The following is a 17675-nucleotide window of genomic DNA, read 5'->3' as shown; positions in this document are numbered from 1 at the left end:
AGCACTCTAGATGAAAATTGGTTAAGAAAAAATCATTTGTAGATTCCAGTTCCTCTGAGTCCTCTAAAAAGGCTAATAAGTATGGCCTAGGTGTATGGGGTGGACTTTGGATAGGCCTGGATTTAAGCTCTACTAAGCTGAGAGTGAATTTAGCACTGGACTTTTGGGCAAATCTTACAAATTATCTGAGCTTTTGAATGCTAATGTGTAAGGTGAAGATACATGCATATATTCTTTGATAGTACTCAATTTATCTGTGTATGTATTTCTTTATTTTTTAGGTAAGATGAGGAGAGATAGTGAGGTGACTCACATATGCACTCTTACCAAGATCTACCTGGCAACCCCAATTCTCAAGTACTGAGCTGGTTTTTAGCACCTTAGGATGATGTGCTCTAGCTAACTGAGCCATCCTCAGTGCCCAGGGCTAATGCTCAAACCAATTGAGCCACTGGCTGCAGGAAAGGAAGAAGGAGAGAAGGGGGAGAGGGAGGGGTGGAGAAGGAGATGGTTGCTTCTCTTATATACCCCAATGGGAATCAAACCCTGGACATACACTGGCCAAAGCTGTATCCACTGAGCAACTGGCTAGGGCTTAAATTCAATGTAAAATAACTGACACATACACGTTGTCCAATAAATACATCTATGATAATAGCAACCATATGCTGTTGGTGTTGTATCCCGGGCCTTTCCTAAATACCTTACATATACTGTGCCCTTAATAAATATCTTATGAATAACTAAAATTTGAGAAGTTACAACTCAAAATGAGAAGATCTAGAAAATAAAATTGAATTGACCATCTGTAGTCAGTGTAGAGGCTTACTATTATAGGGGCTCTCTGAGCCAATAGTTGACAAAGGAAAATACCAGAGTGTATAGAAGGACAGGTGATAATTTGATGGCAGGAGTTTGTGTGTTTTCTGACAAAATAGGGACTAACACTCCAGACTCCACCAAACTCACTCTTCTCCAACTTAGAACTCAAGAGAAAGGAGACTGAAGTAAAGATGTATAGCTTACAAGAAAGAAATAGCCACATGTACCAAGAGATCAGCGAGCCCCAGGACAATGACTACCTCTGTAAGTGACCCTACAAAGCATGCTAACTCTTCATACAATAATGTCATCTAATCATTTGGCCCTTACAGCATTCAGCTTCCCCATGGACCCACATTACAGAAGTGAGGCTCAATGATGTGAGTGCCTGTGCTCTCTCTGAAGCTCTATATGTCCAGGAACATGCACTACACCTTCCCTAATCTCTGTTGCTCTCATCCCCAGATTGTGAGAAGTGTCAGAACTTCTTCATTGACAGTTGTGATGTGCATGGGCCCCCTACATTTGTAAAATACAGTGCAGTGGATGAGGGGCATCCAAACCACGCAGCCCTCACTCTGCCCCCTGGGTTAAGAATCAGACCATCGGGCATCCCTGAGGCTGGGCTTGGAGTGTGGAACGAGGCATCTGCTCTGCCAGTGGGTCTGCACTTTGGACCTTATGAGGGCCAGATCACAGAAGATGAAGAGGCAGTCAACAATGGATACTCCTGGCAGGTGAGAAGTATTTACCTCTTCCCCTGTCTTGTGGATTCCCACATCCCTCCCATGGCTTGGTGGGACCTGCCATTCTACATACTAGGACATGGATGGAGACAATCTGGTTAGCTCTGGGTACGGAGTGGACTTTGCAGACCATGGAGCTCCTGTTGAGGATCACAAGTTAAGTGGGAACAAAGTGGTACAGACACAAAAGAATGCCTCCTCCCAGCCTTGAGTTGACAGGTCAACACAGATGTGATGAGTAAGAAAAATATCATGTGGTCACTAGTGGCAATGCATGCAAGCTGAAAGAGCTTTGTTGACAGTAGAGTAAAATAATTTTATTAACTCATCATCCTAAAAAAGCCTTTATTTTGGCCCTGGCCGGTTGGCTCAGCAGTAGAGCATCGGCCTGGTGTGCAGGGGACCCGGGTTCGATTCCTGGCCAGGGCACATGGGAGAAGCACCCATTTGCTTCACCCCACCTCATTCCTCTCTGTCTCTCTCTTCCCCTCCCGCAGCCAGGGCTCCATTGGAGCAAGGATGGCCCGGGCGCTGGGGATGGCTCCTTGGCCTCTGCCCCAGGCGCTAGAGTGGCTCTGGTTGCAGCAGAGTGACGCCCTGGAGGGGCAGAGCATCGCCCCCTGGTGGGCAGAGCATCGCCCCTGGTGGGCGTGCTGGGTGGATCCCGGTCGGGCGCATGTGGGAGTCTGTCTGACTATCTCTCCCCGTTTCCAGCTTCGGGGGAAAAAAAAAAAGCCTTTATTTTTTCTTCCTAAATCGCAGATCACCAAAGGGAAAAACTGCTATGAGTATGTGGATGGGAAGGATGAATCCTGGGCCAACTGGATGAGGTAAGGCCAAGAAGTTTCTGGGAGTCACGAAAACACTCATCCCTCTCAGGCCCATACAGCTTTCTTTCTCATCATGCCTCCCTCAGTGGTCTCCCTCAATCCTCTGTTCTTCTTTTTTCTCCATTCAGTGCTCTTTTAAAGCAAGAAGTATATAGAGGAAATAAGAAGATAAAATATAGCTATGTCCTCAAAATATAAATCTCTATCCTAGACAAAATTTAGGCACTGAAAACAATTTTGAGGGCCTGAATTACACTTTAATTGATCTAATGAACATTATTTAAGCAAGCCCTAACTATAATATATATTCCATGTTAGAGGAAGGTATTCATTACTTAAACAGATTATATAACTGAGGGACAGTGAACTGGCCCCTTGTGTAAAAAGTTTGGGGACCTCTGATATAACCCATCCTCTTATGAAGAACTAATTGCAGACATGGTGAAACAATACATTTTAGAAATGTTTAACTATAATTTTCCTATTTTTTGAGAAGTGCAGAGTGTTAGGTTACCTAAACCATGGATAGCCTAGAACTGTGAGGGCAGCAAATTATCCCAGCCTCACTTCTAACTAGAAATGAGTTCTGAACCCCACAGAGCAATGATCATTGGCCACTTCCCTGAGGGGCTCTTTTATCAGAGGCTACAGAATGTGAATAAGCTATTATTGTTCTTTATGAATTTGCTAAGACAAAGAGACCTCCAAGTCCTGGTCGGTTGGCTCAGCGGTAGAGCACTGTCCCGGCCATGGAAGTCCAGGGTTTAATTCCCACCCAGGGCACTGAAAAGCACTCATCTGCTTCTCTGCCCTTCCCCCTCTCCTTTATCTCTATCTCTCTCTTCCCCTCCCACAGCCAAGGCTCCACTGGAGCAGAGTTGTCCCTGGCACTGAGGACGACTTCATGGCCTCTGACTCAGGTGCTAGAATGAAGCAACATCCCAGATGGGCTGAGCATCGCCCCTTGATGGGCATGCCAGATGGATCCCGGTCAGGTGCATGTGAAAATCTGTCTGCCTTCCTCCTTCTCAATTCAGTGGGCAGGAGGAGACCTCCTGGTTTTTATGGAAACCTGGGTGAGGCATGAAATGCTACCTAAATAAAATGTGAGAATAGAGAAAGGCCTCTCAAGAAAAGATGTACTTCGCCTGACCAGGCAGTTGCACAGTGGATAGAGCATCAGACTGGGATGCCGCAGACCCAGGTTGGAGACCCCAAGGTAGCCAGCTTGAGTGCGGGCTCATCTGGCTTGAGCAAAAAGCTCACCAGTTTGGACCCAAGGTCGCTGGCTCAAGCAAGGGGTTACTCAGTATGTTGAAGGCCTGCAGTCAAGGCACATATGAGAATGCAATCAATGAACAACTAAGGTGTCGCAATGAAAAACTGATGATTGATGCTTCTCATCTTTCTTCGTTCCTGTCTGTTTGTTCCTATCTATCCCTCTCTTTGACTCTCTCTCTCTCTCTCTCTCTCTGTCCATGTAAAAAAAAATTAAAAAGAAAAAAATGGACTTGGGCTGAATATTGAATGATGTGAACTAATCTAAATAGAGTCCAACATCAAGTAGCAAGTTCTGTGATATAAAACAGAACCTGAGTTAGTTTGAAAAAGCTAGAGGTCAGTGGGTTTTATGGCTAATCAGGGTGGAGATTCCATCTGGAATTGGCTTTGGAAATGATATTAGGCAGGATGAGCATTGTAAGTAGGACCTGGAGATAGGAAGTCATTTGACATTGTGACAGGCTGAGACATTGAACAAAAGGTTCTCCAGGAGCACTGTGGGAGTGGGTGACATCAGAGCCCGAGTGTCAGGTGCAGAGCTGGACATGGATCTGAGAGGCAGTAGGAGCTCATCACCTTTGGGTTTCTTTTCTTTCACCTGCCTCAATCCCAGGTATGTGAACTGTGCCCGGATGATGAAGAGCAGAACCTGGTGGCCTTTCAGTATCGCAGGCAGATTTTCTATCGAACCTGCCGGGTCATCAGGCCAGACTGTGAGCTGTTAGTCTGGTATGGTGATGAGTTTGGCCAGAATCTGGGCATCAAGTGCGGCAGCAAGTGGAAGAGAGAGCTCTCAGCAGCTAGAGGTGGGCACAACCATTCTTCAAAATGAAAATGAAGAGATAACTCACCTTAGATATTTTCATGGTACACTGTAAAGTCAGTAAGATTTTGAATCAGATGCTTCAGAAATTAAGGATTCATTTCATATGCCTTTGATTCTTAGAAAAAATATTTATATTTTTTATTTTTGATTTAATTTTTTTAAGTGAGAGGAGAAGGGAGAGACAGATTCCTTCATGTGCCCAACCAGGACCCACCCAGCAACCCCAGTCTGAGGTCCATGCTCAGACTAGCTGAGCTATCCACAACACCTGAGGTCAACACTTGAACCAACTGAGCTATCAAGCTGATGATCGAACCAACTGAGCCACTGGCTGTGGGAGGGGAAGAGAGAGAGCAGAGGGAGAGGAAGGGAAAGATAAGCAGATCATCAATTTCCATGTGTGTCCTGACTGGGGATCAAACCCGGGACATCCACATACCAGGCCAACACTCTATTCACTGGAAAAACTGGCCAGAGCCTGTTTTCTAAGGGCCACCACTCTCTAGCATACAGGGTAAGAGCAGAGGCCGGAGAGATGTGCAGCAGCCTGGAAATGCAGTGGTGTGATCCACGCTGAGATGCATGGGACCTTCCTGAGTGAGGTGGGATGGTGGTGCTGTTCTAGACCACAGGGTGGCTTATTCTCTAAGATTTTCTTTGTTAATTTTTGAAAAATACACTTCAGTGAGAAATCCTCTCAGAGATTACTTCATCTCCAAGTGAGAGATTATGGATTAGCTGAAAATGGATAGGAGTAGGAGTCAAGTATGTAAGAAGTATGGTAGGGGATCTGGCTGGTTAGCTCAGTCACTTAAGCACCAACCTGTAATACCAAGGTTGAGCCCGGGTCAGGGCACATACAAGAAAAGACCAGTGACTGCATGCCTAGGTAGAAAAATGAATAAATGCCTCTCTCTTACTCTCTCTCCCTCTCTCTCTCTCTTCTCTTCTTCTTCTTCTTTCTTCTTCTTCTTCTTCTTCTTCTTCTTCTTCTTCTTCTTCTTCTTCTTCTTCTTCTTCTTTTCTCTTCTCCTCCTCTTCCTATTCTTCCTCTCCATCCTCCTCCTCCTCTCTTTGCCTCTCTAAAAATCAATCAATTTTTTAAAAATATGATTGAGGAAATATTTTGAAACAGGACTTCACATTGTATATGAAATGGGCTGACACTGAATAAAATCAAGTATGAATATTTGATGTGAGGTTTGAGGAAGGCATATTTTCAGTTTATCATCTGTGGAAAACTATGAGGAAAGCAATTTCTAGTTGGGGCCAGTGGTCTTTCTAAATAACTGCTTTAAAAGCTACATGTATATAGGATAGGTCAGCATTGTTCCACCCATACAAGGGGTGAAACAGCCTCTGATGCTACTTGAAAGTCCCTCATCTGGTAATGCGTACAAAGGACCCTTGATATGGGCTTTCTGGATTTCTAAAGAAGATACAGTACATAAAAATGAAAAGAGAAAACAGACTGTAAAGAAACACTTTGTGAGAGACAGAGATTACACTGTCAACCCCATAAGAATGACTGATGGGACAGGTCTTAATAGCAGACAAAACATATGACTCAGGCAGCCTTGTCAACATCTGTCCTGACCAAAATTTTCTCTTTCAGCAGAACCACAGCCAAAGATACACCCATGTCCCTCCTGCTCTTTGGCATTCTCCAGTCAGAAATTCCTCAGTCAACATGTGGGATGCAATCACCCCTCTCAAATTCTCCCAGGAACATCTGCAAGAAAACACCTCCAATCAGAGGATCCCTGCCCAGAGGATCCAAATCAGCAGCAGCACCATACTGATACACACAGCTGGGATGACAAAGCTGAAGGTCAAAAGGACAAAGGAAAGTCCAAACATTTGCTTAAAAGGACCAGTCCAAGGAGGATTTCAAGGGCCTTTTTTAAAACTCCAAAGGACACTTGGGAAGCTCTAGTGAGCAAGAGAGAATGCTGCAGGAAGCACCCAGCAGAGGCCAGAAAGTGAATTCAGTGGACACAGAAAAACTGTCTATGAGAGTAGGAATTTCGAGAATTGTACCTGTCAAGTATAGAGAGTGTGGCAAGGCTTTGATGATGGGTCACATCTCCTCAGACAGCAGAGGACACACTCAGGGGAGAAGCCCTATGTTTGCAGGGAGTGTAAGCGAGGCTTTTCACTGAAGTCAACTCTCCTCAGACACCAGAGGACACACTCAGGAGAGAAGCCCTATGTTTGCAGGGAGTGTGAGCGAGGCTTCACACAGAAGTCAACTCTCCTCACACATCAGAGGACACACTTGGGGGAGAAGCCCTATGTTTGCAGAGAGTGTAAGCGAGGCTTTTCAGTGAAGTCATATCTTTTCAGACACCAAAGTACACACTCTGGGGAGAAGCCCTATGTTTGCAGAGAGTGTAAGCGAGGCTTCACACAGAAGTCATGTCTCCTTATACACCAGAGGACACACTCAGGGGAGAAGCCCTATGTTTGCAGGGAATGTAAGCGAGGCTTCACACAGAAGTCATGTCTCCTTAGACACCAGAGGACACACTCAGGGGAGAAGCCCTATGTTTGCAGGGAATGTGAGCGAGGCTTCACGCAGAAGTCAACTCTCCTCACACATCAGAGGACACACTCGGGGGAGAAGCCTTATGTTTGCAGGGAGTGTGAGCGAGGCTTCGCACAGAAGTCAACTCTCCTCAAACATCAAAGGACACACTCTGGGGAGAAGCCCTATGTTTGCAGAGAGTGTAAGCGAGGCTTTTCAATTAAGTCACATCTCCTCAGACACCAAAGGGCACACTCAGGGGAGAAGCCTTATGTTTGCAGGGAGTGTGAGCGAGGCTTCACACAAAAGTCAAATCTCCTCACACATCAGAGGACACACTCGGGGGAGAAGCCCTATGTTTGCAGGAAGTGTGAGCAAGGCTTTTCCCAGAAGTCAAATCTCCTCAGACACCAAAAAACACACTCAGAGGAGAAGCCTTATGTTTGCAGGGAGTGTGAGCGAGGCTTCACACGGAAGTCATATCTCCTTATACACCAGAGGACACACTCAGGGGAAAAGCCCTATGTTTGCAGGGAGTGTGAGCGAGGCTTCATACAGAAGTCAACTCTCCTCAAACATCAAAGGACACACTCAGGGGAGAAGTCCTATGTTTGCAGGGAGTGTAAGCAAGGCTTTTCACAGAAGTCACATCTCCTCAGACACCAAAAAACACACTCAGGGGAGAAGCCTTATGTTTGCAAGGAGTGTGAGCGAGGCTTCACACAGAAGTCACCTCTCACCTGACCAGGCAGTGGTGCAGTGGATAGAGTGTTGGACTGGGATGAGGGCTCATCTGGATTGAGCAAAAAGCTCACCAGCTTGGACCGAATGTTGCTGGCTCAAGTAAGTGGTTACTTGGTCTGCTGAAGGCCCGCAGTCAAGGCACATATGAGAAAGCAATCAATGAACAACTAAGGTGTTGCAATAAAAAACTGATGATTGATGCTTCTCATCTCTCTTTGTTCCTGTCTGTCTCTATCTATCCCTCTATCTGACTCTCTGTCCCTGTAAAAAAGAAAGAAGAAGTCAACTCTCCTCAGACACAAAAGGACACTCTCTGGGGAGAAGCTCTGTTTTCAAGGAGTGTGAATGAGGATTTTCACTGCCCAACTCTCCTCATAGACCAGAGGACACACTCATGGGAGAAGCCCTATGTTTGCAGGGAGTGTGAGCAAGGCTTTTTATTGAAGTCAACTCACACTCCAGACAACACACTCAGGGGAGAAGCCCTATGTTTACAGGGAGTGTGAGTTAGGCTTTACACGGAAGTTAGTTTTCCATGGACACCAGATGACAGGGGAGAAGCCCTCAGTTTGCAAGGAGGGTGAGTGAGTCATTAGCATTAAGTTGCATATTTGCAGCTACAGCTGTGACACAGGTCATACCCTAGCTCTGAGGGGACTTCAGAACAAGTCTACTGACCCCTTACCCTCCCAACACTAATTAGTACAGAAGTAACTGGTTAAACAAGTTTTTCACTTTTATGACAAGACACAGTTTTTTTAGTGCTATGGAAATGTCAACACCAATCTCCATGGTCTCTTGTCCTCCTGTTCTAGGAAATCTTAACTCCATAAAACTATGAAGCCCACATACCTCATTCCCCCTGTCATTGAAACCACAGAGCTCCAGGAGAGCCACAGAGAACTCATGCTGTCAAGCACAGAATCTTAACCCCTGGAAACATGGAAGTATGGAGTCAATCTACTTAGGTTACTACCCAGGAATATGGATTTGAGACAGACTCACCGGGGAAAAGTATTTCCTTGACTCCCAGGAAGTGGAGCCTTCTCTCCTAGTAGGCTCACCACCCTTCTTCCTTGGCTTCTCTTGGCTCCTGTCCTGGTTTCCTCTGACTTCTGTAGAATCAGAGCTGAAAGCCAGGGAGGAACATGTTTGTGTGCATGTCTGTGTGCCTGGCTCAGTCTGGGCACCTGGTCTCCCTCACTTTCTCCTCACTGCCCTTTAAGGGTGAGCATCATGGTGTACACCACATGGACTCCAGATAATTCCATAGTGGGTTTGAATCTCAGCTCTGCCTTCACAAGCTCTGCAACCTAAGGCAAAATTCTCAACTTCTCTGTGCCTGTTTTTTAATCTATAAAATGGGAATGGTGCCTGACCAGGCAGTGGTGTAGTGCATAGAGCATTGGACTGGGATGCAGAGGAACCATGTTCAAAACCCCAAGGTTACTGGCTTGAGCACAGGTTCACCAGCTTGAGTGCAGGGTTGCATGCTTAAGCATGGAATCATAGACATGATTCCATGGTCACTGGATTGAAGCTCAAGGTTGCTGCTGCCTTGAGTAAGGGGGTCACTCACTCTGCTAGAGCCTCCTGGTCAAGACACATATGAGAGAGCAATCAATAAACAACTAAGGTGCCCCAACAAAGAATTAATGGTTCTCATCTCTCTCCCTTTCTGTCTGTCACTATCTGTCCCTCTCAGTCTCTCACAAAAAAAATTGCTTCCCTGTCTCCACACTATAAAATTAATAAAACAAAAAGACTGGAATCGCCTGATCAAGGCATATATGGAAGTTGATGCTTTCTGCTCCTCCATCTCTCTCTCTCTCTCTCTCTCTCTTTCTCTCTCTCCATTCTCTAAAATTAAATTTAAATAAATAATTGAAATAGAAATTGCTACACTGTCAGTCTGCAGGATTGGAGATCTTCATTCCAAATGTTTGGAGTCATTTTGGCTCAGATAAACTCTTTAAAACCTCCCAGTTTTCATGTTTCTTATTTTGACAGGACCAAGTACCTAATCTTATAAAAATAAGCTCTGCCCGATATATTGTTAGAAAATAGCAAATTCAGACTACTATATTATGGCACTGACATCTTTTAGAACTGCTAAACTCCAAATATGACAGCACCAATGTTCTCATGCATTCATTAATTCTTAGATGGCCCCTGACAGAATTGAGCCTACGACCTTGTATCAGAATGACGCTCTAACTAACTGAGCTACCAGCCAGGGCATAACCATGGGTTTCATCTAACTCTCTCATTTAGGGATAGAGAATACCTCTTTCAGAACCAATAGATTACCACAAAAAAAAATCCACAGAGAGATAAAAAAAACTTACTTAACATAAGCAGGTAAGTGGATCAACTGAGGAAGGAGGGGCAGGCACCCTCTTCCTTGAGAAGAAGGAAAAATGCAAAGGAAGGGAGCCTGCAGGGGTAACTGAGTCAGCCAGTTCTAGATTAACTACTTCCTATAGTTCTCTGAAAGGGTTCCTGGACCCACTTGCTTCACAGAGCAAAGAAGATAGAACTTATCTGAAAACCCCTTCACTTTTCTCAAAAGCTGTTAAAAAGTAATGTTTACATACCTTAATTTAAAAATCCAACACTTATCCTCTAATTCCACCTAAATTCACCCTCCCTTTCTGGAGTCATGGGAGTAACATATAGACAAAGGGATCACAAGCCCCTTGCATGAAAACCTGTATTCTATAAAAGGTATATAAGATGTAAGAAATCTAACTTTGGGGAGCACGTGTTTGGTTGCCTCTTTGGGGGTCATGCTGTTTCACCAGCTAAATAAATCCTACTTCCTTCATCAAGTTGTCTGGGTGTTTTTGTCCTTTGATACCTGCAATAGAACCACTGACAGATAATGCACTGTACCCACCCCTGTTCCTCCTGACCACCACCAAGATGTTGTTCTCAAGGTGCACACAACATAACAGCAGAGACTCACATGGAGGAAACATTTAAAAGGAACCATATTGCAACATAAAGCAAGTGACAACAAACTTCAAAGATTTGAAATTATATAACCCATTTCCTCCCCTCATGACAGTTGACCTTGAAATTATTAGTAACAGATAAACCAGGAAGTCCTTATACTTACACTTATAAAATACTATTTTATTTTATTTTTTTAAAATATGGTTAACATCTATTTTTATTTTCCCTCTCTTTTTATTTATTTATTTATTATTTTTTACAGAGTCGGTGAGAGGGATAGATAGGGACAGACAGACAGGAACAGAGAGAGATGAGAAGCATCAATCAGTTTTTTGTTGTGACACCTTAGTTGTTCATTGATTGCTCTCTCATATGTGCCTTGACCATGGGCCTTCAGCAGACTGAGTAACCCCCCTGCTTGAGCCAGCGACCTTGGGTCCAAGCTGGTGAGCTTTTGTTCAAACCAGATGAGCCTGTGCTCAAGCTGGAGACCTCGGGGTCTTGAACCTGGGTTCTCCGCATCCCAGTCTGATGCTCTATCCACTGCGCCACCACCTGGTCAGGCTAAAAAACTATTTTAAATAACCTGTAACATACATTGCAATTAGAATTCTAAAATAATTTTCTCAACTAAAGATAATAATTTAAAATAACCTATGGTGCCCTGACCAGATGGCTCAGTGCATGGTTGTGGGTTTTGTCATAGGTCTCAGCATCTAAAAGAAGTGACCAAGTTGTACACAACTAAATAGAACAACTAATTGAAAAAATGATTTCACGGTGGTGCAGTAGATAGAGCATCAGACTGGGATGTGGAGGACCCAAGTTCAAGACCCTGAGGTCACCAGCTTGAGCGTGGGCTCATCTGGTTTGAGCAAAGGTCACCAGCTTGGACCCAAGGTCACTGGCTCGAGCAAGGGGTTACTCAGTCTGCTGAAGGCCCACGGTCAAGGCACATGTTAGAAAGCAATCAATGAACAACTAATGTGTCACAACAAAAAACTGATGATTGATGCTTCTTATCTTTCTCTGTTCCTGTCTGTCTGTTCCTATCTATCCTCTCTCTGACTCTCTTTCTGTCTCTGTAAAAAAAAAAATGATTTCATGCTTCTCTATCTCTTTCTCTTTCTCAAATCCATGTAAAAAATGTAAAAATCTAATTGAAAAAGCTGTGATAGACCTGCAACATGCCTAGTGCATTTCTCTCAACAAAAAAGTAGAAAACACAGGAAAGAAAAACAAAGTAAAATACCCAGATATCTCTTCAGACCATGTTTCTATTTTTCACCTAGAAAAGACTAACTTTTTTTTTTTTACCATCAACACAAGAATTCTGCACCTCACACTGTTTCCCACCCATTTCTGCCTCCCATGGTGCTTATCCTACACTGGAACCATTTCCCTCTCACTTCTCCAAAACACATGACCAGCACTGCCTTGGAGAAACTCCTCCCAAACTTGAACTAGAGGGCTGAGAGAATGCTGGACATCTCAGAACACAACAGACTACCCTAATGTGCCATCAAGCCAACGAATATTGGAGCCTTCTATCAGATTTGACTAAATGGAACCTTGAGACTTCTCCCTGGAGCAAGTATTCCAAGTTTTATAGAATAAAATCTCCCATTCACTTTGCTCTCTTTCCCCATCCAACATCATTACTGAACAGACACCAGAGTCCTTAGACAAAATCAGGATCCCATGGACCCTAGACAACTTAAACTGAGCAATGGACCAACCCCCAAACCAAAAAGGGGACTTGGCACCAAACACCAAACACTAGTCTACAGACCCAACCAAGACTAGGAAACACCAATGCCAGAAACTGACACAGCACCTTGGACACCAGAGTCCATACATCATGCCCTAGAACTGGAGCTGCTCGAGGGACCCACATTGGAACTCGGATACAAGGCTACATGCAAAGGGACTCCAGGTGCACAGCAGAATACAGATTATACAACAAACCCTGGAGACACTCCTGATATGTAACCAAGACCCCATAACTGAACTTCAGACATAGAGCCAAACGACATGCTGCTTGACACTTGCAGCATGACAAATGCAGGAGCTGAACCTGATACTCACTAAGCAAACAGAGCCAGGACTCTATAAAGGACATCTTATGACTCCCTAAGTCCAAGCAGCGAGCTTGAAAATATATTTCACTACCAGTGTAAATGTAGAAGAGAGAAACATCACTAGCAGCACTACCACATTCTACCAAACCCCTACAAAAATAAACCAAGTAACTGACAGAGGGAACAGAAATAAAGCTTACCCTTAGCCGACACATGTCCATGATCTCAGCTGCAGGACTCTCCAGGACTTAATGCCCCAGCTATTCATGTCACATGCCTGGCTATTGACACTGTGTGGAATAAAATAAAAAAAATGTTCTTATACTTTAAAAGTTCTAGCAGGTGGGCTAATAATCAAGTGAAATAATAAGATAAACAAGGAATATTCAATGTATAATAAAGACTCAAGGGGAACTGATATAAGACAATGAGGTTATACTGGGTATATAGATCACTTCAAAAAACTGAATAACAGAATCTAACATTTTTTGAAAAAAAATATTGATTGATTTTAGAGAAAAGACAGAAGAGATAGAAAGGGGGAAGGAGCAGGAAGCATCACCTCAGAGGTGTTGCCTCTAACCTGTGCCCTGACCCAGCAAGCCTCGAGTTTCAAACCAGCAACCTCAGCATTCCAAATCAATGCTCTATCCACTGCACCACCACAGGTCAGGCCAGAATCTTATATTCACAAAGGTGACATGGATAACATGCAGCTAATTTGAGAACAAGTGACACATCTGACAGATTATTTTTGTTGGGAAACCCCAAAACATATTGGACACAAGAAATAAGGTAAGGGGGTAAAGAAGCTGCTCCTTGCAGTCTTCATGTCACACACTAAGGTGCTTGTACTTAAGTTCTCTTTTGAAACTGGCATGTGCACAAGGTGACAGAGAAGCACACTTCAAACATATTTAAGAGACCACAAAGCAACAGAAAGCAACCTTCAACGAGTTCATGGTTTCAAAGAATATAAAGTGTGTGTCTTGCTGTCATGGCCATGAACCTAAAAAATTTTAATAAGAGGGACCTACAAGCTCCTTATGGTTTAAGGTATAAATGATATTTTCTAAATAACCTCTCAAATGCATCACAATTGGAAATATAAAATAACTTCAATTGAATGATAATTAACATATTACATTTTTAAAAACCCTATGGGGCACTGGCCATGTAGCTAAGTGCAGATACCATTTTCCCAAATGCCAAGGTAACAGGTGTGAGCCCCATTGTCGGCACCTAAAAGGAGCAACCAATGAGCACATAACTAAATGGAACAACTAAGTGGAGCAATGAGTAAGTGCTTCTCTCTCTATGTATCAAATTAATGGATAAATTTGGAAAACCAATGAAAAGTGGAGTGATGGATCCACAACATGGCCACTGTGTTTCTCTCAGCAGGAAGGCAGAATAAAATGACAAACAAAAGGCCCAGATCTCTGTTAGGACCATGTTTCTATTCTTCAGCTGGGAAGGATGACCTTTCTTGACCATAAACATTCTGGATTCTGAACCTCAGTGTTTCCAACCCATTTTTTACTCCCATGGTGCCTCTCCTACAATGGAACCTTTTTCCTCTCTTGTTTCCCCTCTCACCTGGCCAGCAGTGCCTTAGGGAAACTCCTCCCAAACCTGAGCCAGAGGGCTGAGGGGCCAATGCACTTCTCAGGACAAAATGGATTCCTCTAATGTGCCATCAAGCCTATGAATACTGGAGCCTTCTATCAGAAAAGACTAAATGAAACCCTGAAGCTTCTTTCTGAAACACCTATTTCATTTTTTGTTTCTTATTTTGTTTGTTTTTGTTTATATGTTTCTGAAGTGAGAAGTGGAAAGGCAGAGACACAGACTCCCACATGCCATCAACTGGGATTCACCTGGCAAGACCACTAGGGAGCAATGTTCTGCTTATCTGGGGCATTGCTCCATTGCAACTGGAGCCATCCTCAACACCCAGGCCAATTTGCTCCATTGGAGCCTCTTCTGTTGGAGGGGAAGAGAGAGATATAGAGGAAAGAAAGGGGAAAAGGGTGAAGAAGCAAATGGATGCTTCTCCTGTGTGCCCTGGCCAGGAATAAAACCCAGGACTTTCACATGCCAATGCTCTATCACATATTCTGTTTTATAGAATAGAATATCCAATTTGCTTTGCTCTCTTTCCCCATCAGTATCTACTTTCCTGCCAATGTGAACATAACAACCATTACTGAACAGAGACCTTAGACAAAATCAGGATCCCAAGGACTCTAGATGACTGAAGCTGAGCACTGGACCAACTCTCAAACCAAAATGAGGACTCGGCACTGAACTCCAAACACTGGTCTCCAGAGCCATCTGAGTCTAGGAAATACCAATGCCAGAAACTTACATGGCACCTTGGACACCAGAGTCCATACGTCATGCCCTAGAACTGGAGCTGCTTGTGGGACCCACACTGGAACTCGATACAAGGCTACATGCAAAGGGACCTCAGACCCCAGATGCACAACAGAATACAGATTCAATCACAGACCCTGGAGACAGACTCCTGATCTGTAACCAAGACCCCATAACCGAAATTCAGACATGAAGCCAAACACCTGACCCCACTTGCTGCATGACAGATGCAGGAGCTGAACCTGATACTCACAATGCAAACACAGCCAGAACTCCATAGAGAAAATCTCATAGCTCCCTAAGTTCAAGCAGGAAGCTAAAATATATTTCACTACCAATGTAAATGTAGAAGAGAGAAACATAACTCACAGCACTACCACATTCTACCAAACCCCACAAACATAAACCAAGTAACTGACAGAGGAAACAGAAATAATGCTTACCCTTAGCTGACACATGTCCATGATCTCAGCTGCAGGACTCTCCAGGAGTTAGTGCCCCAGCCATTCATGTCACATGCCATGCATCGACACTGTGGGAGAATAAAATTTAAAGATTTCCCTATACTTTGAAAATTCTAGCAGCTGGGCTAATAATCAAGTGAAATAATCAGATGGACAAGAGATATTCAACATATAATACATGCTCTGGGGAAATTCATATTCCCAAAAATACAAGACAATGAGGTTATATTGCATATATAGGACATTTCAAAAACCTGAATAACATAATATTAGATTTTTGGGAAAAAATTTATAGATTGATTATAGAAAAAAGAGAGAAGAGACAGAGAGCAAGAGAAAAAGTAGAAAGCATCTCCTCAGAGTAGTTGCCTCTCATGTGTCCCATTACCTGGCAACCCTAGAGTTTTAAACCAGCAACAGAGTTCCAAGTTGATACTCTATTCACTGTGCCACCTTAGGTCAGGCCAGAATCTTGGATTCTTAAAGGTGACATGGACAGATCCTGGCTGGTTGGCTCAACAGTACAGCGTTGGCTGGGTGTGTGGAAGTCATGGGTTTGATTTCCAGTCAGGACATACAGGAGAAGTGCCCATCTGCTTCTCCACCCTTCCCCCTCTTCTTTATCTCTATCTCTCTCTTCTCCTCCTGCAGCCAAGGCTCCATTGGAGCAGAGTTGACCCGGGCACTAAAAATGACTTCATGGCCTCTGCCTCATGTGCTAGAATGGCTCCAAATGCAGTGAGCAGCACCCCAGAGGGGCGAGGCATCACTCCCTGGTGGGCATGCTGGGTGGATTTTGGCTGGGTGCAGGCAGGAGTCTGTCTATCTGCCTCTCCCTGCTTCTCACTTTGGAAAAAAAAAAACATGCAGCTAATTTCAGAACACGTGACACACCTGACACATTACTTTTTGTTGGGAAACCCCAAAACCTATTAAACACAAGAAATAAGAGAAGGTGTCAACAGCTGTTCCTTGGAGTCTTCATGTTAACACTGAAGTGACTGTATTTTTAAGTTCTCTTCTGAAACTACCATGGGCACAGAGTGACAACAGAGTAGAAAACTTCAAACATATTGAAAAGGGACCACAAAGCAACAGAAAGCAACATCAAACAAGCTTCCAGGTTTGAGAGATTATAAAATATGTGTTTGGTTCTCAGGGCCATTAACGTAAAATTTAAGTTGAGAGAGGAACAGAGAGGGACAGACAGGCAGAAAGGGAGAGAGATAAGAAGCATCAATTCTCATTGCAGATCCTTAATTGTTCATTGATCGCTTTCTCATATGTGCCTTGACTGGGGGGCTACATCAGAGCGAGTGACCCCTTGCTCAATCCAGCGACCTTGGGCTTCAATCCAGTGACCTTTAGGCTCAAGCCAGCAACCACGGGGTCATGTCTATGATCTCATGCTCAAGCAGTGACCCCACAATCAAGCTGCTGAGCCCGTTCTCAAGCCAGATGTGCCTGCACTCAAGCTGGGGACCTCAGGATTTAGAACTTGGGTCCTCTGCATTTCAGTATGGTGCTCTATCCACTGCACCACTGCCTGGTCAGGCTAAAAAATATTAATCAAAGGGACACATGAGCTCCTTATGCTTTAAGGCATAAATGACATTTTCTAAATAACCCCCCAAACACATCACAATTGGAAATATAAAATAACTTCAAATGAATAATGATTAAAATACTACATTTAAAAAAACCTATGGGGCACTGGAAATGTAGCTCAGTGCATATGGCATTGTGCCAAACAGCAATGTGACAGGTGTGAGCACCATTGTTGGCACCTAAAAGGAACAACCAAATTTTGTAAAGTAGCACACCTTTATTCCACCGGTTTATGTACAGATGCCAAGGCAGGATACAGAAGAAGTATTAGGAGGAGATTTATTAATAAGCCGGCTGCATATGACTTACACGGGATATAGCTAACCCAAATCATGTGTGAGCAAAATAGCCCTGAAGCTAGTTATATAGACTTGATCACATATAGGTTGGGGGAAAAGGAGGGGGAGCA

General features: G+C 43.9%; 1 pseudogene; it reads left to right on the top strand.

Moving 5' to 3' along the window:
• The window catches only part of LOC136387869 (histone-lysine N-methyltransferase PRDM9-like), a 107104-nt pseudogene extending 99190 nt beyond the window's left edge, over positions 1 to 7914 (top strand).
• The last annotated feature ends 9761 nt before the right edge of the window (positions 7915 to 17675 follow it).

Source organism: Saccopteryx leptura, chromosome 1 (assembly GCF_036850995.1).
Source record: "Saccopteryx leptura isolate mSacLep1 chromosome 1, mSacLep1_pri_phased_curated, whole genome shotgun sequence".
In the NCBI taxonomy this organism is placed as follows: Eukaryota; Metazoa; Chordata; class Mammalia; order Chiroptera; family Emballonuridae; genus Saccopteryx; species Saccopteryx leptura.
Note: the sequence above shows the minus strand (reverse complement) of the source record. Positions and strands in the feature narration are given on the sequence as shown.